This window comes from Carettochelys insculpta, chromosome 3 (assembly GCF_033958435.1).
Source record: "Carettochelys insculpta isolate YL-2023 chromosome 3, ASM3395843v1, whole genome shotgun sequence".
Taxonomy (NCBI): domain Eukaryota; kingdom Metazoa; phylum Chordata; order Testudines; family Carettochelyidae; genus Carettochelys; species Carettochelys insculpta.
In genome coordinates this window covers 8,439,422-8,466,086 of record NC_134139.1, presented here as the reverse complement: position 1 = coordinate 8,466,086, position 26,665 = coordinate 8,439,422, and the positions used below count along the sequence as shown (strand labels likewise).

The 26,665-nt window shown below is 46.6% G+C and overlaps 1 long non-coding RNA gene across 1 annotated transcript in view; it reads right to left on the bottom strand.

Annotated features, from left to right (window-relative positions):
- The window catches only part of LOC142010183 (uncharacterized), a 96,981-nt gene extending 71,643 nt beyond the window's left edge, over nt 1-25,338 (bottom strand). Inside the window, exons 1-2 of the long non-coding RNA XR_012644715.1 lie at nt 25,205-25,338; nt 20,442-20,537 (exon numbers count right to left, since the gene is read on the bottom strand). This is a non-coding gene — a long non-coding RNA (uncharacterized LOC142010183). The remainder of the gene's footprint in view (nt 1-20,441; nt 20,538-25,204) is intronic.
- Nucleotides 25,339-26,665: the final 1,327 nt, after the last annotated feature.

Below are 26,665 nucleotides of genomic sequence, written 5' to 3'. Positions count from 1 at the left end.
CATCTGGTCCTGGAGAGTTGGCAACCCTGGAGCAAGGCAGGAAGGAAGGCTCACCTGCAGTGTCAGGTGAGCGGGTGGGAGGCATGGGTGGTGCTGAGGGGGGCGAGCACAAGCTGGAGGACTTGGGAGGAGCAGGGGGTAGCCACACAGCCAAAGAGAGAGAAGCGATGCTTTGAAGGTGACAATGCCACTTCTCTCCAGCCACCAGCTGCGCAGCTGTCCCCTGGTCCTCTAGTGTCCTCCAGGTGTGCTCCTGTCACCTGGGAAGTGGGAAAGGAGGGTGGCCAGAGGACGAGGCTCGGGGGCAATGCAGCCCAAACATAGCAACCAGCTGCCCAGAGCACAATGAATCTGGGGCAATTTGGTGCCCCAAATTTCACAGTGCCTCACACAGCTGCTGTTTTGCGTATGGGCAGGGCCTGATAGGCCCCTACCCACAACAGGCCTCCCACCTTTTCTGTCTCTCAAGGCTGAAGGGGTTGGGATCCTGTGCTGTCACCATCATCCTTGTAGAAGTAACACGAGAAGGGGAATGGTGCCGACTTCCGTTGTGTCAAGCACATTGGCCTCAAAACAAAAAGCAGTCAAGTAACACTTTAAAGACTAGCAAAATAGTTTATTAGGTGAGCTTTCGTGGGACAGACCCACTTCTTCAGACCATATTGTCTTAAATATTGAGTCTGTTCTGGTCTGGCTGTGGTCTGAAGAAGTGGGTCTGTCCCACGAAAGCTCACCTAATAAACTATTTTGCTAGTCTTTAAAGTGCTACTTGACTGCTTTTTGTTTTGATCGTTTATAGACTAGCATGGCTTCCTCTCTGTTACTATTCAACATTGGCCTCAAGCGTTAGGATTTCATTCACTGCTTTGCCACACACATACTATGTGACCATAGACAAACCAATTAGAGAACAGCGACTGCGGCTAATCTGTAAAACGGAAAGAGCAGCACTCTCTTACCACCTCAGATGGGTATTGGGAGGACAAATGCTTGAAAGACTGTGAAGTCCTTTGCGATGTGCCAATAAAAAGTTCTACATAAAATATAAATAGGTTCATTATAATTGCTATTTATAGACACCAACGTGCTCTTTTGGCCTTACTGAGTTTGGACAGGGCACTGATGTTAAGCCAGCTTGCACAACACTTTGCTCTATTGCCACCATGTAAGTCACTTTCTCAAGTGACCTCAGAAGTAACACAACAGCAAGGAAGAGGAATTGCAGGCTGTTACAGCAATCGTCCTCTGGCTTCCTGATGACCCTTTGGGGATTACCACTTCTCAACGGGCAATCTCCACCTCTGAGTTTTGCTTCTGATTGGATTTGGCAACACAGAGACAGTATTCAAACATAATGGACCTATTCCAAAAAGAAACAAGAATGTTTTGAAACAAAGAAGTTTGGGGTTTTTCTTTTAATTGTTTCTTTACCATCTAGTTTTTAATCCTTTTTGGACACATTTTCAAGCCTTTTCCCCCTACAATCATGAGGGCAAGAAACTCCCACTCCCAGATATTCCATGAGTTTTTAAAACTTTCCTTCTCGGAAGACTTGTTTTAAAAATAAGCAAATATGTTACCACTACTACTTAACCCCTGTACTCAAAGTGGAGCATAGGACACCTACAAGCCCCCTCCACTTCACTCTGTCTCAGGACAAAACTTCTAGCCTTCCACAGGAGTACCCCAATTGTTGTGTTTCAGTCTCAGTAGATCTTCCCCACATTGTCCAAGGTCTTCCTCGTTTGTGTTTTCCTTGTGGGTTCCATTTGAGAGCTTTATGGACTGTGCTGGATGATGGCTTTCTGAAGGTGTGGCCTAGCCATCCCCACTTTCTTCTGTTGATTTGAACGTCAAGTGGTTCTCATCCTGCTCTGTTCCAAAGCGTCTCATTTGTGACAAAGTCCTGCCAGTTGATGTGAAGGACGTACCTCAGGCATCTGTATATGAATGTCTGTGGCTGGTGATTTGAAGACCTTTTCGTACGCCAGGTCTTCCATCCATACAAGAGTGCACTCTTCCCATTTGTGTTGAAGATTCGCAGTTTCGTCTTCACAGATACTGGTTGTGAGCTCCATATGGCGAGAGGTGATTCAGATTTGTCTGGTCTCTACCCTTTGGCCTGTCCAGTTTGGGTGACCCTTCCAGGAGCTGCCAGCGGGAGCTACAGCCCCTGGAAGGGTCACCCACACGGGACAGGTCAAAGGTAGAGACCAGATAAATTTGGATCACCTCTCCCAGAAGTAAAAGGGATTGGCTTAGGGTTAACAACTGTATCTGTAACAGAACAAAAAGTTACAGAAACATCTACAAAGAACCCTACAACTACAAATATGGTAGGGAAGGTTACAAATGTTGATAGCTACAATGATTTTTTTTCCATTTGAAGGAGTTTCTTTTTATAAAGGGGGACAGGCAAAATAGAAAAAAATTAAGTGAGCTCATTTGGAACATCAGTGCTGATATTTTGAAACTTTTAGCTGAATTACTTTTTCACATTTGGGCCATTATGTGACTACGAGTAATGACACTAAAAATAAATCTTATTACAGCAAATTTCTTGGGTTTCTAACTTTTGTTTTTCAAAGCTAATGTTCTGGAAAGACATTTAATACCTTATTTTAGTGGCATGTACCTTCTATCTTCACTCTGGTACAGAGAGAAAGCCGTGCTAGTCTATATACTATCAAAACACAAAAGCAGTAAAGTATCACTTTAAAGGCTAACAAAATAATTTATTAGGTGAGCTTTCATGGGACAGACCCACTTCGTCAGACCATAGTCATACCAGAACAGACTCGAATATTCAAATTCGACACATTAACTTGTGGTTTGAACAGGGATGAGAATTTTCTGGGTCATTATAGGGGCTCTTTTGCATACTTGGCTTAATCTAATTCGTGGCTCCTCCTACCCCCTTGCCCCTCTACTCTCTGATTTGCTCACCTTGATTTTTTTTTTCTGATTTGTCAACCTTGATTACTGTTTTTGGTTCCCTGTGCCTTAAATATTGAGTCTGTTCTGGTATGGCTATGGTCTGAAGAAGTGGGTCTGTCCCACGAAAGCTCATCATCTAATAAATTATTTTGTTAGTCTTTAAAGTGCTACTGGACTGCTTTTTTGTTTTGATAGTTAACACTGTGGATATTTAAAGCTCTCTTCTACCATCAGCTCACCTAATAAATTATTTTGTTAGTTTTTATTTTCACTCTAGTTTAAGAAGATTTTTCTGTGCTTGGTTTCCTTTCCTCTAGGCTTTGTGATCTCAATTGTGTCATGCAGCACATGGTGCCCAGGTCTGCAGTGATCCATGTATATCCTGGTCTTTCTCCCTCTCAAGGCAAGGCAGGAGTGGAGGACATTACCCACAGAAATAATGCAGTAATGCACAGAGAAATCTCCTAACCTTTTCACAAGTTTGGATACATCACTTTTCATACAAGCCCTGACTGAGTTTATCAGGCTGTAGTGGAGAGGATCCAGGTTTTTCTAAAAGGAAAGAAAAAACGCTATTTAGCAGTGCTGTTATGTGAGAGGCTGGGTTCCATCTTAAATAAAACCTTCAACACGCTGCACTTTTGATTGCTTTTTCTGAATGATACATCAGAGAGTGACAAGTTGTGGGCACCCCGAACACACATCTGTGTTGCATTCTGAGCCGGGTCAATTCCACTTCTGTTGATGCCCCTGGCAAAACCCTCACTGACTGCAACAGGGTAAGTTTAACTCTTTATCAGTGACCCATTGCATGGAGCCGACAGGGGCTTTCTGGCTGTTGTACTGAATAACTGAGCAGAATTTATGTTTTTAGGAAGATGTTTGCAAAGGCACCAAGGGCAGCTAACTCTGATTTGCATGAGAAAGTTTTACTGGTATGGCTGTGTCAGTTAAGGGGGTGGGGAGAAAAGTCACATTTCTAACCTGATAGTTATGCAGCCAGCAAGAGTGCCCTTTTGACACTATACAGCAGAACCTCAGGGATACAAACATCTCAGACACAGATGTTCGTAACTCTGAACAAAACACGATGGTGGTTCTTTCAAAAGTTTGCATCTGAACCTTGAGTTAATACAACTTTGAAATTTTACTGTGAAGAAGAATGCTGTTTTTAGCGCCCTTAATTTCAATTAAACAAGCACAGAAACTGTTTCTTTATCTTATAAAATCTTTTTTAAGCATTCCCTTTATATTTTAGTCCTTTATGTTTAACTCGGCAGTCTGTATTTGCTTGTTTTGGTCTCTTCTGCTCTCTGATTGCGTAATGCTGGTTCCAAATGAGGTAAGTGGTTGACCCTTCAGTTTGCAATGCTTATATTCATAACTCTGAGGTTCTACTTTAGCTTGTTCCTTTTGGGAAACACTTTGGCTATACCTACATGGAGGTCTGCCCAGCGCTGCTGCTGGCAGAGCTATGCAAAGTGAGCTTCTCAGGATTGCAAATGCCTGTTCATTTGTATACTCCCGAAGCTTATTACCATAGCCACATGAGAGTTCAGTGCCGGCAGAAGGGGGGTGCCTCAAACATTTCAGGCATAAGGGATTGGCAGCGGGGGGCGTTTAGCTGGCAGAGGCACATCCACATGGCCTCTGCAGTGCCAGCACCTCCTTCTGCTGGCACTGGGCTCTTGGGAGTATGCAATGGGCAGCCATTTGCAATCCCGAGAAGCTCACTTTGTATAGCTCTGCCAGCAGCAGCGCTGGGCAGAGCTCTGTGTAGACCCAGCCTTTGTGGCTATAAGATGCATTTCCACTAAAGGGAATTACCAACATACTGCACTAGCAAACCTTTCTCCTATAAGGATCTCTCGTGGGCTTGATGGTAGGTCAAAAATTGGCTTCAACTGAGGCAAGAAAAGTTAGGTGGGACATTAGGAAAAACTTCCTAACTTTCAGAGTAGTTAAGCATTGTAATAAACTGCCAAGGGAGGTTGTGGAACCTTCATCACTGGAGATGTTTAGAAGCAGGTTAGACAAACATCTACCAGCGATGATCTAGATGGTACTTGGTCCTACCATGAGTGCAGGGAATAGACCTGATGATCTATCATCTCATATTCTCTGATTCTATGATTGATTCTATGGTATCCAACTGCCTTTTGGGCCCCTTAAAATTCTTCCCCTCAGTCATTAAAGGGACAGAAGTATTTCCTTCCTTAACAGCTGAACTATATAGATTCTTAAATGAACAAATGTGAAATATCACCACTTGTGGCCTTTTTTATTACTATGTGCACTTCAAGCAGCTGTTGAATGCAGGTTTCCCAGGCAGCCGGGGATGTTTAAGCTGATAACCAGCTGTTTGCACAGAATTTAAAAAATAGCCTGAAAGCCTTTTTATGTATGTCAGGGCTTGTAAAAACTCTTAAAATAGAAGGTACATGTTGGGGTGAAGCCCTTTCAAATGATAGTTTAGCTGGGAGCATAGCAGTGTATTCAGAATTAGGTGAAAGATGGTTAATACAGCTTTTAAGTGGGAATCTGACTTTTGCCTCCCACTGCCACCTACTGGCTGGAAAAAAACAGAGGCCAACGGCTCAGATTTTTATCATTTGTTTTTTAAATGAAGACCAACTATAAAAACAATTGCATCTGTTGCAAATCACCCTCAAGGGCCCTAATCAGGAATGGTGAATATTGCACAAGATATCACACAGACCTATGAAAAAGACACATTCTCTGCCACTCTGAACTATGGTGCTGGGATCCCCCAGATGAACACAGTGTCAGCAAATCTGAAGGGAAGCTTAGTTATGCTCCAGGCCAGACATGGTACCAAGGGTCAGAGTCTAGGCCAGGTTTTAGGGCCCAAGACAGAGTCCAAAGTCCAAGCCAAGCCAAGATCAGAGCAAGGAATGATCATGGCAGCTATAGGAGATTCACACTGTTGCCTGGACATAGTCTGGAATGCCCTGTAGTTCTAAACAGGGCAGAGAGCCAGTCAGGAGCCACAGGGCCACTAACTGGCAGACCCTTGAAATGGGACTTTCCATGGTTTGTATCCGCAGCTGGTCCTGGGCAGTGGCGTACAGGCAGGTTACAGCTAGGTGGCAGCACAGTGCTGCTAACTACTTGGCACCTCCACAAACCTGGAGGGTTCCAGATCCTTGGGGCCTTATGTGAGCATGGCAATTTTCAAGGCTCTTCAGGGACTTAAGCACCAATGGGACTTAATTGCTGCTACTCGTATGTGTAGATTTAAGCACGTCTCCCTGAACCAGCACACGCCGTGGCTTTTTTACTCAGGCAGGTTTGAAAATTAGATACGCTCTTTTGTGGACTAGAATCCATTCAAATCTTTTCCTCCCGGTCTCTCGAATTCTGCCTTCCACCTCTGCAGGCCATCAACAACATCGCTGTCAGCGTTCCCGCTAACCATCTCCAGCCACGTGTGGATTATTTCCCAGGTGCAGAATAATTTTTATGTGTACTGAGGCATGCGCGAATGTGCACCACCAGAAGTACCAAACACCTGGCTGTGGGGGCTCTGCTACTCACCTGTGCAGAGAGCATTTGAATCTCTCCTCTGTGGCCACACGAGCACCGAACTTACAGGGAACACCGGTTACTGCCTAATTCCTCCTCCTCCTCTCAGGCTGCTTTGACCACATCCGCTGCCCTTGGAGCCGCTTTGCTGCTTCTGCAGCTCCTTCAGAAGTCTTCAGTTTCATCTCAAAACTTGGTGCCGCCTGCATGTCCACTGTCTCACACGCTGACGCCCGGCATTTTGTTAATCCTGCCTCCATCTCACTTTTTTCTGATTCGTCTCGCACGTGCGCGCACATACACACACACACAAATGCCTTCTCCCACGTCTCTTCACATCAGGAAAATCCTTTGCCATTCTATGCCATGCACATCCTTCCCTTTTCCTTCAAAGGACATTGTGAGCTCTACCTTTGTCCATCCCCCAGCCCTGTCCCCCAACTTCCTCAGCAACAACTCAAGACAACACAGGCCAGCTCAACACAAGATAAACAGAAGCAAATAAGGAACAATCACGCTGGGCATTGCACCCATACAACCAAGGCAATCTGGTAAATGTCCCTCTTGCTCAATGTCATGCCATTGTCATATCTAACTCTGACCCACTCTGCTCCCAATGCTGTCAGGAAGACCAGAGTTGGGATAACTGGTTGTAAACATCTTAGGGCAAACTCCGTGAGCTGGGTTCTCTGGCCTGCCAAGAGTTTAAGCTGGCTCAGGTCCCATGGGAGAGAATTCCCTCTGATGCAGAGTTGGTGGAGATGGCCTTGGAAAACTCAGTAATGCTGGAAAAGCTGATGCTCCCATCCCCTCTGGGGCCCATCAGCCAGGGTTCAGAGAGCCACAGGTCAGCTGTAGGCCAGGATCAGGGCCAGACTGTTCTCATCTTGCACACCTGTGGTGCTATATACCAATGCATAGCTGAGCCCCCTTTATTACTTCATGCCTATTGCACAACAGACAGCCTTGCGAAGTTCAGATTTCAACACTCAGGCTTGGTCTACACTACAGAGCTACATCAATGGCAGATACACAGTCCTAGCTACAGCAATTGCACAGCTAGAACCAACTTATCTGCAGTTGACTTACTTGGCCATCTACACAGAGGGAAGTCGACAGAAGAAACTCTCCTGTTGACCTCCCTTACTCTTCGCGATATTGAGGAGTACAGGGGTTGACTGTCGACCCCCGATAGTTCAATTTCACGCATCTCTACCAAGCATGCAAAATCAAATTTCAGAAGATAGACCCTGACCAGGTTGAGCTTCCCAGTAGTGTGGACATATGCTCAGTTACCCAGCCATAGGACTCCCTTGTAACCTTCAGCACAGTGGTTAGGGAAATAACCCAGGCAGTGGGGCAGGACTGTGTGGAGCTAAGGATTCACTGCTGTCCATTCAAGAAATGGCAGACATACTTGACACCCGAGGATGGTTCCCAGCTGCAGATCCCTTAAGGGGTGGGTTAGGATCCACCCCTCTGCCGTACTTCTGCCGTGGGCTTATCTTAGGCTTCTTCCTGCTGAGAAGTGTCGACTTCTTAAGGATCTTGTTCTGAGATGCCTTTCTCTCCCCTCTCCTTGTGAAGGGGCCTAGGGGCCTCATTCAGGGTTTGTGGATTCCCCTGGGTGGCTAAGTATTTATGAGCTAGTTGTTGCAATGCTCAGAGTTGCAACACCTACATCCCTTCGTCAGGCTTGACTACTTTGGCAGCGATAACGGCTGGAGCTTCGGGCCTTGTAAATTACCCTCAGTGCTCCAGAGCTAGGCTCTGCACAGCTGTGAGGGGAGGGGCCCAGCACCACGGTCCAAGAAGTGCTGAGGGCGGGCTGGCTCTGGCCCTACCCACACCTTGCCAGGGGGCCCAGAGAAGCCGTTGGCTCTCCTGCCCTTTGTGGACTTGGCCCAGAGAATCTAACTGACTTCCAAAGGGTACACAATGTCTGTGGCAGAACAGAAATTTGTAAGGGGACTGGGCAGTAGGTGCTCAGAGCACCAGTTGTACCTAGTGGTTGGCGCAGGAGGTAAGAGCTGAAGTCAGACTAGCTGAGGGTCAGGCCTGGAGTCAGGAAAGCAGGAGCAGGGCTGGGAGCAGAGCAGAGCAAAGCAACCTTGAGACGAGAGCAACGTGGAGAAGGGCTTCCAGGGAGCCAAGCACAGGGAGACTGAAACTCCACAGATACATGCACTGAGAAGCCACTGGTCCTCCAGAGCTGCTAAACTTAAGAGCAAGCCACCTGACTGTCTTAGCCAATCAGGTGGTTCTCTCATGGCCCAGCTGCATTTGTTGGCTCCTTGACAAATGGGTTCCTGCTGAGGCTCTGGGGATAAGCAAGTTTAGGACAAGGCCTTCATGCTGGATGGGAATTAACTTCAGTCTTCCACGTACTAGGTTAGCACCCCAACCCTTGTCCTGGCCAACTTCTCTTCTAGTCCCATATTTAAGACCAGGCAATACTTACTAAATGCTCAAAGGAATAAAGGCTTTAGAAGCGAAGTGAGTTTGTGGGGAGTTTGTAAATTGAAGATTGCAGTGAGAAATGTTGTGGTGGGGAGGAAATTCAACCACATTTTAGCAAAATCTTCCCTGCCTGCATTTTCCTTCTAGCTTTTAAACCCCACAAAGGGACTGTCGTGCAGATCCAGGCCACTGGCTAACCGAAGTGTTCATTAGACTCAGTCATTTTCAGATGCAAACTTATCAACTGATGTTCCATTGCCTGTAAATATTTGCTGTGTTGTAAGGTGTGCAATGAATAAAGCAGAACTAGCAACTTATTGCGGTAACATATACAGCAAAATGGGATTGTACGGGCTTATTCTGGCAATCAGTGAAGGATTCTGCAAGGGCAGTGTTAGGATTCTGGGATGGAGTTAAAAAGATTAGATCAGAGGCACTTGAATTCTGCTGTGTAAAGTGATGGAAGTACATGGCGGTGGCTTTGTGAGTCATAAGATGGGAACAGGCTGACTACCTGGAATGAATCAGGAATAGATGCTATCTAAGGTGCTATATACAGCAACTAGCTGGCTCCAACCACTTGGCAGAAAAGCGTGTGGGAAATTTGGGCTCCAGAGCTTCTCAGGGTGGTACTACACATTTATTACTTATAATAGAGGTGATTTGCAATAATCTGTCCTTTCTTCTGCTATTTTATTTGAGGTATATCATTTTGTTTGGCCTTAGGGAGAAATTCAGGATCCAACCCTGCAGCAGGAAAATCAACATGGAGATGAGGCTTTGCAAACCATCTGATAGGATCTAAGATCACATCAGGTCTCGATACTTATCCGCACTAGAGTGAAATTTGCCCTGCTGCATTGGCAACATGAGGCTCAGGCACCACTTAGGCCTTTGGGAAAAGGATTTAAAAGTGATTTTACGTGGAGCACAAACCTGCAGCTGAATCCACCTTCTATGAATCAAAATGTGTAAATGCTCTATTGGCAGGGCAATGCTTAACAGAGCCCTCTCCAAGCTACATAATCTGTGGGATATTGTTGTTCCTTTTTCCATGGAAAATGAGGTCTAACAGAGATCACTGGTTTATTTGTAGATCTTCTTTATGTTTAGAAAAATAGGAGTAGGCTCCTGTCTGAATCTATGCTGTCTTCCCCACTTGATATACGGCCCAAGCATTTCCTGTACCAAACTGGGTGGTTGTCCTGGGTGAGAAAAGAGTCATCTGTGGGGCAGATTCTTTTTGGTTTTCCCTGACATTCTCATAGTCAATCTGGGAGGATAAATGCAAAAGTGGAAGACCTTGGACAACATGGAGAAGGTCTACTGAGATTGAAGGACAAAAAACTGATGTACTCCTGGAGCCTGCTAGAAGTTTTGTCCCAAGATACAACGAAGCGGAAGAGACTTGTAGATGACCTATGCTCCATGCAGAGTACAAGGGTTAAGTAGTAGTATTAGTAGTCCTGTCTGAGCACTCTAGTCAGCTCTGCCAAATCTTAAAAACACAATGGATCAAAGCAGGCGCACCATAGAATAAAAATAGGGACACATATGAAGCAAATTCCCCGTTTGTCTCTAAACAACTGCTCCAACAATTGTCCTTATTTAGCAAAGCACTCAAGCTCATGCTTAATTCTGAATATACAAGTGGTCCCTTTGACTCCGGTGTTGCTTAAAGTTAAGCGTATGCTTAAGTGCATTGCTGAATACAGAGCAATGTTTGCTTCTTTAGCAGGGCAGGGAGGGAGTGCATGGGACTGTGGATAAGAAGGCAGGTCCTCAGTGAGATATCATCGCTGTTAACATGTGTTGTCCATGCCACGAACATGCTTGTGGGCCACTGTTCATTTTTAAGTGAAAAACTATTACAGGAAACTCTTTCATATCTGGCAATCTCAAGACTGGCAGTTTGCCGGATATTCAAATATGCCACTTATAAAGTGGCGGCTGTAGGATCCCCAGCAGGGCTACCGGGGACCTCGACAGCCCTGCAGCTGGGAGCTGGCTGGGGCATGGAGCCCTGCTGGCAGCTCAAGCCCTAGGAGCCGGCTGGGGCGCCGGGTTCGGGAGAACTCTGGCAGCACAGGGGCTGGGAGAACTCCACCAGAGTGCGGAGCTCTGCCAGCAGCCCCAGGTTTGGGGGAACTCTTCTGGGGAGTGGAGCTCTACCAACAGCTCTGGAGCTGGGGGAGCTCTGCCAGGGCACAGAGCTCTGCAGGCAGCTCTGGGGCTGGGAGCCGACCAGGATACGGGGAAACCCCGGCAGCCCCAGGGTGCAGGGGAACATTGGCAGTCCCAGGGTGCGGGGGAAGTCTGCTGGGGAGTGGAGCTCTGCCAGCAGCCCTGGGGCCAGGGAGCAGAGCTCTGCTGGGGCCAGGGGAATCCTGGCAGCCCCAGAGCTGAGAGCTGGAAGCTCCAGCTCCAGGACCTTGACAGGTTAAGCCCAGCAGCCCTGGGGCGAGAAGAACCCCAGGAGCCAGCAGAGGGTGGAGCCCCACCAGCAGCTCCAACCTTGGGGACCTGGCCGGGCCATGGAACCCCAGCAGCCCAGGGGGCGACTGTGCAGGCTAGGACTATAACAGAATTTAAGAAAGAGCTAGATAAATTAATGGAGGTTAGGTCCCTAAAAGTCTATTAGCCAAGGGTAGGAATGGTGTCCCTGGCCTCTGATTGTTAGAGACTGGAGATGGATGGCAGGAGCCAAATCGCTTGATCATTGTCTTTGGTCCACCCCCCTCTGGGGCACCTGGCCCTGGCCACTGTCAGCAGACAGCCTACTGGGCTGGATGGACCTTTGGTCTGACCCAGTATGGCCATTCTTATGTTCTTATGTAACCCCAAGGCAGAGCCAGCAGGAGATGGTGCCGATTATTTAAGAGTTCCTGTTGAAGGAATACCAGATAAGAGGGAGTTTACTGTACTTTAGAGGTAACAGAGCAAACTCAAAGCACAACCCTTCAGAGATGTTTAATCGACAGCTGAGAAGTGCCCTGGGCTTTGCAATATAATAAAATACTCCCATTACGCACACACTCGCCAGCAGGAGCTGCCTTCCTCATGTCCTGTTTTTTGCTGCAGCAAGGTCCACCCTGAAGAACCAAGCATTGCTCAAGGTCTTGGCAAGGCTCAGTTATCTTCCCACATGTTGTCATTCAAAGAACTAGGCCCTTAGGCCCTGTTCCCTTTTACTCTAAGGAATGAGTAGGCCAGGACTACTGTAATTCTCCCTAACTGTTGTACCTGGTGTATCTTCTCTCATACCAGCTAGCTGGAGAGAAGCCAGTGATAAGCTAATCACTCACTGGGATTTCATGATTAATTCGCACAGTACACTTGCAGGCATTATCACCTCAGCTGAAAAGAGAGGCTTGTCTTGACTGGAGTTTATTAGCTTGGCTGTCTTGGCTGCTATGAAGCCTGTGAAAAGGTAGTAAGCCAAGTCTTCAAACTTTATTTTCATTTGTGCCAGGCAGCTTTGCATGCAACAGTCACCGGAGGGAGTGGTGTTTGCCGGTGGCATGAATGGTACCATCTGGGATTTAAAAGTTTGTGCTGGTCCTAGGCTCAGGGTAAATTTCAGCCACACTGACAGCGGGCAAGTGTACGAGAGACTGGGTGGGCAGGGCACTCACTGGGACTTGGGACAGTTGGGTTCATTTCCTCAGTCGACCACAGGCTTCCTCGGCAAGTCACTGGGGGTTTGACTGCACCACAATGAAAGACCTGTGGTCAGCCAGGCTCACCTGAGTTGGGCACAAGGAACTCTGGCTACAGGGCTATAAAACTGCAGTGTAGCTGTTTGGAATGGAGCTGGAGCCCAGGCTCTGAGACCCTTGCCCCTCAGGGAACTCTGATCCACTCTGAGCCTGAATATCTTCTATTGCCATTTTATAGCCCCACAGTCCAAGTCCCACAAGCCTAAGCCAATTGAGCTGAGCTCTGACAGTCAGAACCGTGGGTTTTTCTTATTGCAGTGAAGATGCGCCCTTCAGTTCTACTAACCCTGGTCTGACATCGCAGCATAGACACATACTTAGCTTCTTTGTGTCCCAGTTCCCTGCCTGTAAAATGGGGACCAGGGCCCTGCCCTTCTTTACAGGGGCTGTTGCGTGAATAAACTCAGTAAAGCTTGCGAGGTGCTCAGACACGACAGTAGTGGGGCCTGTATATACTAAGAAGACAGCTAGAAGGGACAGAATAAATGACTGCACAGAGATGCTGAATAATGACAGCTGGTTCCAATTTGTAACTTCAGAGGAACTGTAGAATTCACAAGCTCTCCCACCTAACCGCCAAAGACACAAAAGCAGATCAGCTAGAAAGAGCTCTCACTCTGTGGACAGTGCAGCGGACAGCAAGTCACCATTTATTTGGCCTTCTGAAAATGCAAAATTGCAATTGCAATTCAATAGCTCTGTTTTGTTCCTAAAAATCCCATCACTGCTTCCTTCCCCCTCCCCCACCAGCGCAGGGGGTATCAAACCGGTTTACTAGTGACCTCTTTCACTCAGCAAGCGTCTGAGTTCAGCCCCTCCCCACTTATAAATTAAAAACACTTGTTTACAGTAAGTGCTATTGTAAATGCTGGCGGTGCAGAGGGCTTTGACGTGGAAGCTGACAGCTTATGACCTCCCACGTAACAATCGAGTGATCCCCTGAGAGGGGCTGTTGTCCAGTCGGGTTCAGAAAGGGGTTCTTCCCCCCCCCAGGTCTGTAAGGAGCCACTCCATCTACTGTCCTCAATGAGTGAGTGGGTGGGGCCACTGTGCAACCATGGCAACTCTCCCTACCTGTCACGTCACCACGGCAACCACCAGTACCCCACCCAGCCACGTCACCAGGGCAGCCACCACCACCCAGCCATATCACCATGGCCACCACCCATTCCAATATGACCACTCTTACCCCAGTGTGTCACCATAGCAATGACTCACACTGCCATTGCAACTGCCCTCCCAGGTACATTGTCATAGCAACTGCCCTTGGGAACCCTGTAAGGTTCACCCACCCCCCACAGCCATGGTGGCCTGGTGCCCCCTGCACACCCCAGAGCGCACAAGCCTGGAAGGGTTGCCACCACGCCGGGGGGAGACGAAGAACCACCTCACTGCAGTTGTCTATGGGGAATCAGTTTCAACAACTGTACTTGTCCCAGGGCTTGGGCCTGCGATCAGGGCAGGCGGCAGCCGAACAGGCCCAGGCCCTCACTCAGGGTGGGCAACCACAGTCCAGGGTGTCAGGCTTGGTCAGCCGAGAACAGTCAGAGGAGCCCAGGGGAGGTGGGGGGGATTGAACCACGGTGAGCCGGGGCCGGGGTGGGTTGAGCTGTTAGGGGGGGTTAAAGCCCCTGTGTATGCTGGCGGTGGCTGACAGCCGGAGCCCCACGTGTGTGTGGAGGGGGGGGGTGAGCTGGAGTCGTGGCAGGAAGGGGTTGAGCTGGGTATGTGAGGGGTTGAGCAGTGGTGCACCAGGGTGGGGTCCTTGAGTGTGTGTGGGGGGCATTTGGAGCCCCGCGCGCGCTGAGCTGGGGCCGCACAGAGGTTGGGGGGGTTGGGTCCAGGTCCGCGGGGTTTGAGGCTGGGACATGCGGACGTTGGGGCCCTGGCGTGCTGGGAGGTTGGGGCACAAGGTTTGGAGCTGGGTACACGGGGCATTGTAGGAGAGCCCCAGGCATGCGGCTGGAGGCCCCTGCTGGGGGAGGTAAGCTGCGGCACAGGGGGGTGAGCTGGGGCCATGGGAGTGGGGGAATTGGGGGTTGAGCTGGCGGGGTGTTTAACAGGGGTGAACCAGCATGGCTGTTAAGCAGTGCCACTCTGGGCAGCAGGGGGAAGTGGGTTTTAGGCCACCTGGCTGCCTGCAGCTGCAGGAAGCTAGGCAGGCTGAGAGCCCCACAGCTTCACATTGTGTGAAACTTGCATTAGAATGAGTTTTGCGCACCATGAAGCCGCATAAAGTGAGGGATTCCTGTAAAATTAACATTCTGGACATTTACATGTCCAGTATTCTTTGTGTTTTTCTAACCAGACAGAGACCAAACACCAGACTGTCCGGTGCAATACTGGACACCTGGCAACCTTAAGTTCATGACCTGCAGTCTGCAGTAGGGCCAGTTAATCAGGAGTCCTGGCTAAACTCCAAGGTGGGTGTCTGAGTCCCACATTCCTCTTCAGGACCAACTAGAGAGTTATTGCTTTATTTTTATTTCCCCTTCTAAGCTGTGCTGTGCAGCAATGATTTCACCTAAAATTCGCTTGGTCTGTAAGAAATCTGCATTGTGATCCTGTTATCAAATCATGTTCCTCAACCTGTTCAATATAACTTAGTCAGCAAACTTTCTCCGTCAGTTTTACACTGAGACACTCAACTTTCCAATATAAGAAACAGACCAGGGAAAGCAATAGCTATTGTAATGAATATCTGGAAGAAAAGTGAATATTAGCCAGATTAGACATTTATATGAACTGGCATTGACCTTTCTCTGTGTGCTTTGGATTCCCTCCCCATTCAGATGAACTGTTCCTTTCAACCACAGAGTTTGCTTTTAATTCCCAATCAGATGGTTGTAAATAGATATTACCAAAGATTCAGCAAAATATGCAGGCCAGGTGGGATTTTCAAGATTCTCTATGTAATTAGGGGGTACACTGAGTCATTGGCACACCTCTTAAATGAGTTAGGTTCTTTGAAAATTCCACCTGATTAGTTTCTGACATGTAGTTAATCAGAACAGGCCTTAGTATGTGCAAACGTAGTCAATGAGGCAAACCCCTTGCAGTACAGCACAGAGTCTGAAATCTTTTCCTAAAGTATCTGTATCCACCCATCCATCCCCTTTGCAGACTGGCTGCTCTGTGGCTAGGGTGACCATATCTCCCTTTCCCAAATACAGGACAAGGGGATATGGAGGCGGGAGCAGCTGGCCGACCAGTCTGAACCACTGATGGGGGGCAGGCAGGGATCTGCTGGGAGGGTGGCCGCAATACAGCAGGGAGGGGGCTGCGATCAGCTGCTCCCTGGGGGCCAGGAGAAGCCGAGGGATTCCAGCTAGGCGAGGGGTCCCACTCAATACCAACCCCCACAACCACAGCCTCCCCATCCCCCAGCTCAGTGCCAGCCCCCCAACTGAGCCTTCCTGCCCCCCCCAGGTCACTGCCAGCCCCCCAACCGCAGCCTCCCTGCCCCCGCAGGTCACTGCCAGCCACCCAACCGCAGCCTCCCTGCCCCCAGCTCACTGCCAGTTCTCGTGCACCAAACCCACCCCAGGCCAGGAAAACCCCGGCCCAGCCAGGCACCGCTGCTCCCTCAGCACAGGGTCCATGGGGCGGGCGGGGTGTCAGCGCCAAGCCCGGCCGCGCTCACCTTGGCCCCAGTCCACCATGGCTGTGTCCTGCCCCTGCTGGGAGCTGCCGTTACTCTGCCTACGGGGCGGCGGGCTGCCAGGGGGTGGGGGAGGAGCAAGAATGCCAGTCGGGACTCGGCAGCACCCCCCTCACTCTGCTGGCTGGCTGGGAGCATTGTGGTCCGAGCAGCCCTGCCCCCCCGAGAGCCCCAGGCCTGAGCCCACTGGGTTGGCTGGGTTAGACCCCAGGGGGTGAGGACTCATCCTTGCAGCCCCTTCCTCTGGGACCCGGTTCTTAAACTAGTGCAGTGGGCTGGCAGGGCAGGTCCACAGCACGAGGTGGGGTGGCAGCCCAGAGGCACCCCCAGCCAGTCCAGAGCAGGAATCCCTGCTGGCTCCCTCTGGTGTGGCCAGAGAGCACATGATTACTCTCCCTGTGCTGTCCGGCCAGCAGCTGCGCCTGCAGGCCAGCAGGGGGCTGAATATGGGGCAAGTAGCCCCTTTGTTGAAATAAATCGGGACACCTTTCTGCCGCCTGAAATACAGGGCTGTCCTGCCAAAAACAGGACGGATGGTCACCTTTTCTGTAGCATTTGCCCAGACTATTTTTATTTGCATTCTGGTAGCACGCAGGTGCTCCAGTCGCAACTGCGACTGCACTGGTCTAGAACTGTACACACACCGAGCAAGATACAGGCCTTGCCCCCAAATAAACAAATGTAAATAGACAATACAGGCAAAGGATTAGAGAAATGAAATATTATTGGCATGATCCATTTTACTGCCAAGGAACCTGAGGCACAAAGAGTTGAAGTGCCTTGTGGGTTTTACCCATGAAAGCTCGTGACCTAATTTGTTTGTTTCTAAAGTGCCAGAAGACTGCTTGTTGCTTAAGATCTGATAGGAAGCCTGCAGAGGAACTAACAAGCCCGTTTCCTGACTCCCAGTCCAGTGCATTAACTAAAAGGCCATTTGTCCTCTTGGCGAAAGGAAGCTTCGGAGTTCTGTGGCGTTTTTAACAGTTTACAGTTTATGTACTTTGCTCATTCCATTTGCAATTTATCTGTGAGGAGATTTGGGGTGAATATTTGGCCCCGTTTAATTTAATGGCAAAACACTGCTACTGATGTCAATGGGCCAGGACTTCACCCTTAATCTTTTAGAGTATCATTCCTAACTCAAAATTATTCAGTGAATGGCGCACGCTCCTATATTTCACCCCATGTATTGCTCAACTGGTTTGTAGTAGCTAGTGCCGCTGGGATTTTTCTACATAATTAGCAACATGTGGGGTGTGTGTAAGTGGCACATGGTGAGGTTTCTGCTCCAACTGGATAACTTCCATTCCCTCCCTGCCTCCAGGGCTTTCCAGATGACTGTGTGATCACTTCTACAGGGAATGTTGCTGCCAATACCCAGTTCCAAGGAAGCTTCATAATATTTTCCCTTTCTGCTAACACCTTTGCAAACAGAAAGGTGCCTTCCCCGCCCCGCCCCAGCATTGCTAATGCTGGCAATTATATCATGAGCCTTATAATATTTCGTGCTTTTCTTAAAGCTCTAGCTCCTGTAGTCGGGTCATTTTGTGACAATAATCAGCTTTCAAGGAAGGTTCGTGGTGGTGGAGGAGAACTTGCACATATGACCAAAGTGGTTCCTATAGCCTCAAAAAATAAACCAAGTAATGCTCCCCACACCACTACCAAACACAAAGCAAATAAAAAGAACATGTTTTCACAAATCTCATGATTTTTCAGCCAATCTCATGATTTCGCCAGGGGCATGACCAGTGTTCCCCTTCATCTTTTTCATTCATGTGCAGAATAAATTTTGTTATGTGCACCAAGACATGCAGATGTCTACCACCAATAGAAACACTTGCTGCCAGCTGTGGGTGGTATGGGGATTCTACTAATCACTGGGTTGCCCCTGAACTGGGTGGGATAACCAGTATTCCCAATAAAGTGAGTGCTTAGAGGCCAGCTACTTCAAGACAGCCCCAAGCAGATCAACAACAGAAAACCACTTGTCATCGCCTGTAGCCCCCAACTCAAACCCCTACAATGCATCATTAAAAATCTACAGTCTATTCTGGATCAGGATGCTATATTCCAGAAGGCTCTAGGTGACAGGCCTGTCCTTTCCTATAGACAACCTGAGAAAGATTCTCACCAGCAGTCACAGGCTAGGCCACAGTAATGCTAGTCCTGAAGCTTTTCCTTGCAACAAACCTCACTGCCAACTGTCCACATGTTTATTCTGGGGATGCCATCACTGGCCCAAGACATGTTGGTTGCAAGTTCAAAGGCACTTTCTCGTGCACTTCCAGCAACATTATATATGCTATTATGTGCTGGCAATGCCCTGACACTATGTACATTGGACAGCCTGGGGCAAAATGTTTGCCAAAGAATATATGGACACAGAGCAGACATCAAGAAACTCAATACACATGAGCGGGTCAGTGAACACTTCATTGGAGTGGGCCATTCTGTTAAAGACCTGAGCATATGTGTCCTGGAACACAAAGAATTTAACAATAGATCAGAGCGAGAGATTTCTGAGTTAGAGTACATATTCAAACTCGACACATTAACACATGGTAGGAACAGAGACATCAACTACCTCACACATTACAAGGACTGCTTCCCTTCCTTTGATGCTTGTAATTATCTCACACAGGACAATTAACGTTCCCCCACCTCCCACCCCCTTCCTTCAATCCTGTTTGATGTGACAGTTTTTATTGCAATTTGTTTTGGTCCTCTGTGCTTATAAATGTTAATTTGTATTGGAAATGAAATTGATCTGATGAAGTGGATGTGTCCCAAGAAAGCTCATCACCGAATAAATCATTTTGTTAATCTTTAATGTGCTACATTTCTGCTGCTTTGTTTTGCTGGTGTGGCTGTTCAGGAGAGAGTCATATGTTGCCAAGATGATTAGGGTAGCGCTCACAGCTAGGATTTTTGTTTTTACTTGTGGTGCACATGGCCTTGCCTCTGTGCACAAGACAAAATTATTCCACACAGAGATGGAAAAAGGCTGAACATGGATGGAAAAGATTAAAGGAAGTCTTGGCATGACTTAATTTTTGAAGGCTTGGGGTTGGCAATGCTATGTACAATCAGCTGCAGAGAACAAACAAAAGGGACGAACCAAATTTTGCACAAATTGGAGCTTAACATCAAGCTACTGCACTCCTCTGTGGGCACCCAAATAAGGGGTTCTCTGAAGTGATGAGCCCAGCACTTCCACTGATTTCAGTGCTGCTGCTTGCCTGGCAACATCTAGAATTCAGGGTGTTCTCAATGGGATGCGTCCTGCTTCCCCTGCTATTCCCACAATGTCTGGATTTTTGGACCATAAGAGCGAACAGCAAGAGCTGTCTGTTTACTCAGGCTTTTCCTGAGTGACTAGCATGGGTTTCTTGGGGAGGCTGGGAACTCCTGTTCCAAGCTGTTTTCTGTCAGTTATTTTTGCTGCTGTCACATGGGAGTGGTTTATTGCAAATTCAGCTAGAAATGGGCACATACTTTTTGCAGGGCGTAACAATGATTAAATAAAAAGCCTTGAATGGGCCATAACCAAGAGATACAAACAGAGGTGGGGCCAGATCCTTTAGCTGGTGTAGGTCACTGTAACACTATTGACTTTAATGGAGTGTTGCTGAGTTCCACCAACTAAGGATCTGTGTTTGGCATTTATTTAAATATTTCCAACCATAACAAGTGGCTGTCAGGATCAGGATGGATGCAAGGAAGCCCATAAGAGGTTGTTGTGAAATCTTGTGTCTTGTGGGAAGGAATGGGCCAAATAGCTGGATGCATACTGAGGCCCCTTTCCAAAATGGGCGTGCATCTAAAAGCTGGAGTGATGCTTCATTTGCTGGGAGCCACACCATGTATGTTTGGAATTTGCCATGGTGCCGATGAGTGCATGCAGAAAAACATGTATGCAGAAGATTCACTATGGCCAAGCAGGCACATGTCTCCATGAAAATGTAACCTTGATTCTTAGCCAGGATCAAATTAGAAGCTGCCATGACAGGGAATCACTGCAAAGAGGAGGCATTTATTAACAAAAGTAGCTATTCATCCTAGACAAACAAACAGATAAATACAGCATGAGTTCCTGATTGGTCTTTCTTGCTTACCATGTTGTGTTGGACCTCTTTCTTGCTTACTATGTTACGAGGGTCTCAGGCATTATAGTCCTGGGGGCTGCATATGTGCATTCGCACAGCCTCTCTCTGCAGTAAGATAAATAATAATAAAAGTAAACGCACAGGAGACAAACATTCATCTTGTGGGGGAAGGCCTGATTCTGATCTCATTACGCCATCTTGACCCCAGTGTGCCTGCATGGCCTTCAGCTGGGTGACCCGTGAGTTTCATCTCTCTGAAATCAGATTCACTGCCTCCAGAGGTGGGAAAAGTACCCAAAAAGTTACTTGTGTAAAAGTGCAGCTGCTTTCATTTCTTGATACTTGAGAACACTCAAGATGTGATGTGATATGTGTGTGTGTGTGTACTTTCACTCAAGTAGTTTTGGCACGGGTGATTTTACTTAAATACATCCCCTCCCCCAGCAGCCATACTTTTACACAGATAACTTTCTGGATACTTTTTCTACATCTGACTGCCTCTGTGGATAGTATAAATCATGGCAAATATAGTCTGATCCCAGAGCATTTGAGTCAGAAAGCGTCAGCTGATGTATTCTGCTCATTCCATCCATAAGCTCAGGCAGCAAAATACAAATGGCAAAACTACAAACAACCGAAAAGGACAGGAGTAATTTTGTCTTACTCACTGCAGATCTAAACGTTTTGATCACTCAGTGCTGCTGGTGAGTTCCGACAACACATAGTGGTGACGTGTGTGTGTGTGAGGGAATCCTTTGGCTCTTACCAGTATTTTGTATAGTGGCTTGATTTTATTTTGTTTATGTAATGGGCAAAAATCACTATAAGAATGATTGTGAAAGGTGCTCAAATTGATATTCTGCCACCTACACTGACATTGAATAGGACGCTAATTGGCCAATAGCCCCATTGCAGTCAATGAAGCTACTTGCAGAGGAACGTACTACTCAACGTGAATAAAAACAACGAGAAGTCCTGTGGTATCTTATAGACTAACAGATATTTTGGAGCATAAGCTTTCGTGGGCAAAGACCCACTTTGCCCACAAAGCTTATGCTCCAAAATATCTGTTAGTCTATAAGGTGCCACAGGACTTGTTGTTTTTGAAGATACAGACTAACACGACCTCTCTGATACTTGTCAGTGTGAGTAAGGATCTCATGGTCTGTACATAAACAGAAAATTATTCAGCCCTTTTTCCAAAACAATAGCCCATGTATGTCATTCAAATATTGGAACTGAGGTGTTATAGTACATATAGCACATGAGTACAAGGTGAGTTGGTAGATACTGATATAGATACAGTGCCTCGCAGGGGTGTCCTCTTTTTTTGAAAGTTCACATACAGCAACCCTGCATAACTTCCTGACTGAATCAGACCCAAAGTCCCTGTAATCTGCTGTCTCTAGCACAGGCCAGCACTGGATGCTTCAGAGAAAGGTGTAAAAATCTCACAGTGAATGGATGTTGAGTACTCTTTTCCACTTCAGGCCTCTTCCTTACCACTAGCAGATAAAGATTGACTTAAGCCCTGAAGCATGAGGTTTAAAATCCCTTCCACAATTGTTATCGTTAACAGTACTGACATGGAAACAGAGAGGTAGCTGTATTAGTCTGTATTCTAACAAAACAAAATAGCAGAAATGTAGCACTTTAAAGACTAACAAAACGATTTATTTGGTCATGAGCTCTCTTGGGACAGACCTACTTCATCAGAGCAATAACATTTCCAGTACAGACTGACATCTATAAGTACAGAGATCAAAAAAAAAAAGTGAAATAAAAACTGACAAATCAAGTGCATAAGACTGAAGGAGGGGGGTGAGGGGTGGGAGATATTAAGTGTCTTGCCTGAAATAATTACAAGCATCAAAGGAAGGGAAGCAGTCTTTGTAATGCGTGAGGTGGTCGATGTCTCTGTGCATAACAAGTGTTAATGTGTTGAATTTGAATATGCACTGACATGGGATATTCTGGTTCTCCCTAGAAGCGTCCAATCCCCCTTCCTTTTGTCTTTTGAATGTTAGAATATTAAAGCGACAGTGCTATGTTGCATTGATTCTTAAATTAGTAAACTATCCAGATGGGAAATGATTTCTCCTTCGGTTACTCATCTATCATCTATTACTTTTCAGCCAGCTAGATTTTGGCTTACTCTAGCAGATGAAATGCCATCATCATCCAATTACATTGGCAGCGCTAACCTACCTTTAGCACATATTTAGTTAAGTGGGGACGGTGTGGAACTGCCAAGTGCATGCACTATTATTTTAAATGACTTCTAAAGGGGCACTGCAGGCTGAAATATAGGCAGTGTAAAACAAAATGATTTGAAATAACAGCTAGTATTGCCCTGGGCTTTAAATTGTTCTGTTTCTGTGTTTTTACAGATCACATTCTCCTATTTTAAAAAGTATTTCTCCCTCTTGCAGACCTATAGGACAGATGCACACAAACCACAGGGAAACCAGACAAGTCTTTTGGGGAAACAGAATGCTGTAATATATAAAAAAGTGTAAAAACTAAAAACAATAGAAGATTTTCCTTCTCAGCCCTCTCTCAGTTGTAGTTGCTCACAGCGTTGCTTGTAACAGTAGGAGGTAGAAAAAGTTCAGGCATCAATGTGATTTTTAAGTTGATGGTCACTTAGGGGAGATATTTTGGGTAGCAAGCAAATGCAAACAGTTCTCAGACTTTTCATATATTGGGCCTAATACAGAGTTAGCAGAATCTGCAGGTACAAAATGCTATTGAAGTCAAAAGCAGCACACTTGGTTGGGAGGCAGTGTGGGGTAGTGGCTAAGGCAGGGGTTGCCAACCTTTTTTTCATTGGGAGCCACATGGCAATTTTTTATATGTTCCAGGAGCCGAACACAAAATAGCTCCAAACTCACCCGCTCCATCCCCAGGCTTAACCCCTTGCTGCCCCCCAGGTTTCAACCTTAACACCCCCCCACACAGCCCCAAGATACCCCCCAACTTAACCCCTCTCCCTAGCCCCAAGCCACCCCCAAGCTTAAACCAAGCTGTCCCTGCCGTGCTTTATGTGTGGGGAGACAGAGGGCTGGAGGAGCTGCGCACCCACCTTTTAAAGAGAGCACCGCCGGCAGCTCTGCAGGCAAAAAAATGGCTCTGCGGGCCAGATTCTGGCCCACGGGCCACACTTTGGACACCCCGGGGCTAAGCACACTAAGACTCCGTACAGCTGGGTCTGTTCCTGGCTTTCAGGTGACTGTGTGGCAACTTTAGACAATGCACATCTGTTCCTTGGTTTCCCCATTTGGAGTAATGGTACTGATCTCTTTGCAAAGCATTTCAAGATCTACTGATGATGTTGTTATTTTATATCGGATCTAAATTTGACCGGATCACTTTACGTAACTTCCTAGCTTGCAAAGGCCAAATAAAGCTGAGGAATGTACACACACATTCCTGCTGATTTATGCTTGATGAGCTCAGCTCTCTGGAGACCCACTGCCCGGGTAGAAGGAGTGTCATACTCTGGCTTAGATACCTTTGGAAATTCCCTACATAAGTATCTTCCTAGAAGTTAATGTCAGGCTATTTCTGATGTTTGACGCTCAAGTTCCCTTAACGCCAGCTCCATTTACTGTATCACACTTCTCTTTCTGGCTACAGTTACACTCCAGCACTCTGTCAACAGAAGTCACTGTTGGAAGAGATTTCCCAACCAAACTTCTGTCGACAGAGTGCAGCCGCACACAAAAGCCGATCAGAAGAGCACTCTGCTCTGTTGACACAGCACCCAGACTGCCTGGCTGCTCTCTCGACAAAACAGGCAACCCAAAGCTTTGAGGCAGAACACGGTTGGTGAAAGTACTGTGTTTTGTCAAGATACTGTTGACGAAGCCCATTTTGTATGTGCACATGCCCTGAGTTTTGTCAACAAAACCAGGGCTTTGCTGGCAAAACTCACTAGTGTAACTGTAGCTTCTGCATGTAAATTCACAGCCTGATCCTGCAGTCATCCTGCAGGCAAAGCTTCCACTGCCTTGATCAGTGCCAGTAAGAGTTATTACACAGATTCACGCCAGCTGAAGATCTGGACCCTGATGTTTAAGTAGTCTAATCTGTACGTGCAACCATGGCAACTGAGTGTTCAAGGCAGACAAACAACTGAAGGCATAAAGTGCTGCTTGTTTAGGGCCCAATCCCGTAAGCCCTCCTTTCCCAATCTAGTCTCGTTGAGGACAATAGGCCAGTTCATGGAGTGAGCGTTCGCAGAGTTTTGCATGAGCAATGAACGCAGAGTTTTGCATGAATGCATGTAATGGATGCAGACTTAGTATTTAAGGGACCGATCCTGAAAACCTCCAGTGTCTTGCATCATGTATTAGTCATTTACAACTGTGCAACAAAAGGGCTAAATAATACCTGCCAGAATAGTAATGTTTTAGACCTGTTTTGCAAAGGAGTAAATGGCTATGCATGGTGCCAGGCAATGGTGGACCATGCTTTATGTAAAGGAAAAATTCCTCCCACTAGCCACTTCATTGAATAGTATTACATTGCGGGATGATTTTATCAGAGGGTTAAATCCATCCCAGGGAATGGAAGGCCAATGTTCATGGGGCTATATTAACACACGGATGCGGCTGCTCTGCTTGCTAGGGGGACGGTCCCAAGAAATGCACTGCAGCTCAGTGTTCTGGCCTCTGCTGAGAGCGGTGGAATCCATCTTTAGCAGAGGTGTTGTTTTTTAGACTCTCCAGAGTGATTTCAAAGAAGTCATAAGGATTGGGAAATCTTACCTGGTCCAGCTCCCTCTTCTAGGGATAGTCAGTAGCTTGCAAACAAGAAAATTAACTCAGGAGTTGTCATTTCTTTGGGATGTGGTGCTGAGTTATTTGCAGCTCCAATGCCAGGGCTAGTGCAGGAAATTGTGTGTTTCTGCTCTTCCTGAGTTTTTGGTAATTGCAAAAGACAGTTCTTTGACCTTTTACCACCTCGCAGAGGTGCCCGTGAAGCTTGGTTAATCTAACACAGATATTTGGACAATGTTTCAGCAACACAGCCACATTTTCTGAGGCTTGAACCAGCACTTTTACTTATGCCTGTTACACAGTAATCAATGGGAGCCTGTGTATTCAGAAGGAAATGCATAACTGATCAACAAAATAGAATATTGTCCAGCTACTGGAAATGCCTGACTTAGTGCATGCAAAATTCAGTATATCTGACTCGGTTTTTGCTATTGCCTGGCCATCCTTACAAGCTTCATTTCAGATGAGAATTATTCCAAGGTGTCTTTTCTATTTTTCCAAAGACAGTAATCAAAATTAATTGTTACTGTTTTATCCAGCAAGAAATCACAAAAGTTTCCTCAAGCATCCAGAGATATAGCAGTGAGATTCTACTGCCACAGTGAAGTTCTTGGTTAATCTCTTGTCTGTACTAACCCTCACCGTTGATTGAACCCGTATGACTTCAGCTATGCAAATAGCAGAGAGACAGCATTTGGAAATCGGTTTATTGCATTTAAGCAGACACAATGCATTGATAACTGGTGGATCCAACATCGAAGAGCTGATCCCTGGCATAGTAGATATAAGCCCTTATTCTTGCTGAAAATTGTTATTTTCAGAGAAGAAAAGCTGTTTGTTCTTGGCAGTTACAAAGGGGAAATGTGCGTAGATGTTGTGGACCACATTTTACAAGAATTTTGGGCTAGAGCAGTGTATATTAATTGCCTGTTCCCTGGCCACACTGAATTTTTAAATTTATTTAGTTTTGGGTAGATCCAACATGAATGTTCTTTGTACAATAAAAGAATTTTGATCAATTTGACCTGAAACAAAATTTTGTTTGAGACTCATTTGTTTTCCTCTTGAAAAAGTTTTAAAGTGAAGTAAAAATTGCAAAATAAAAGTTCTTTCAAATTAGACAAAGTTTCATTTTGAAAATGTTGCAACGTTTTGATTTTCTTGATTTTTTTTTTTAAATTTTTCAACCAAATCTCTTCAACAGATTTAACAGAAATATGCAGAAAATTTTCAGTTGACCCAAATCTTCATTCTTCCAGTGGGAAAAAATAGTTTCAGCCAACAAATTTCACCCAGCTCAATTTTGGACTACATCTTGTATGCTACCAAAACAACATGAACAAATTCCTTTGAAGTTGCATTATGAATGCATTGATTCGTAATTGCATATCCTTTCTCCATAAGAGAAAGAAGTTTTCCTACTCACTCACATGGATACCAAGCACACTG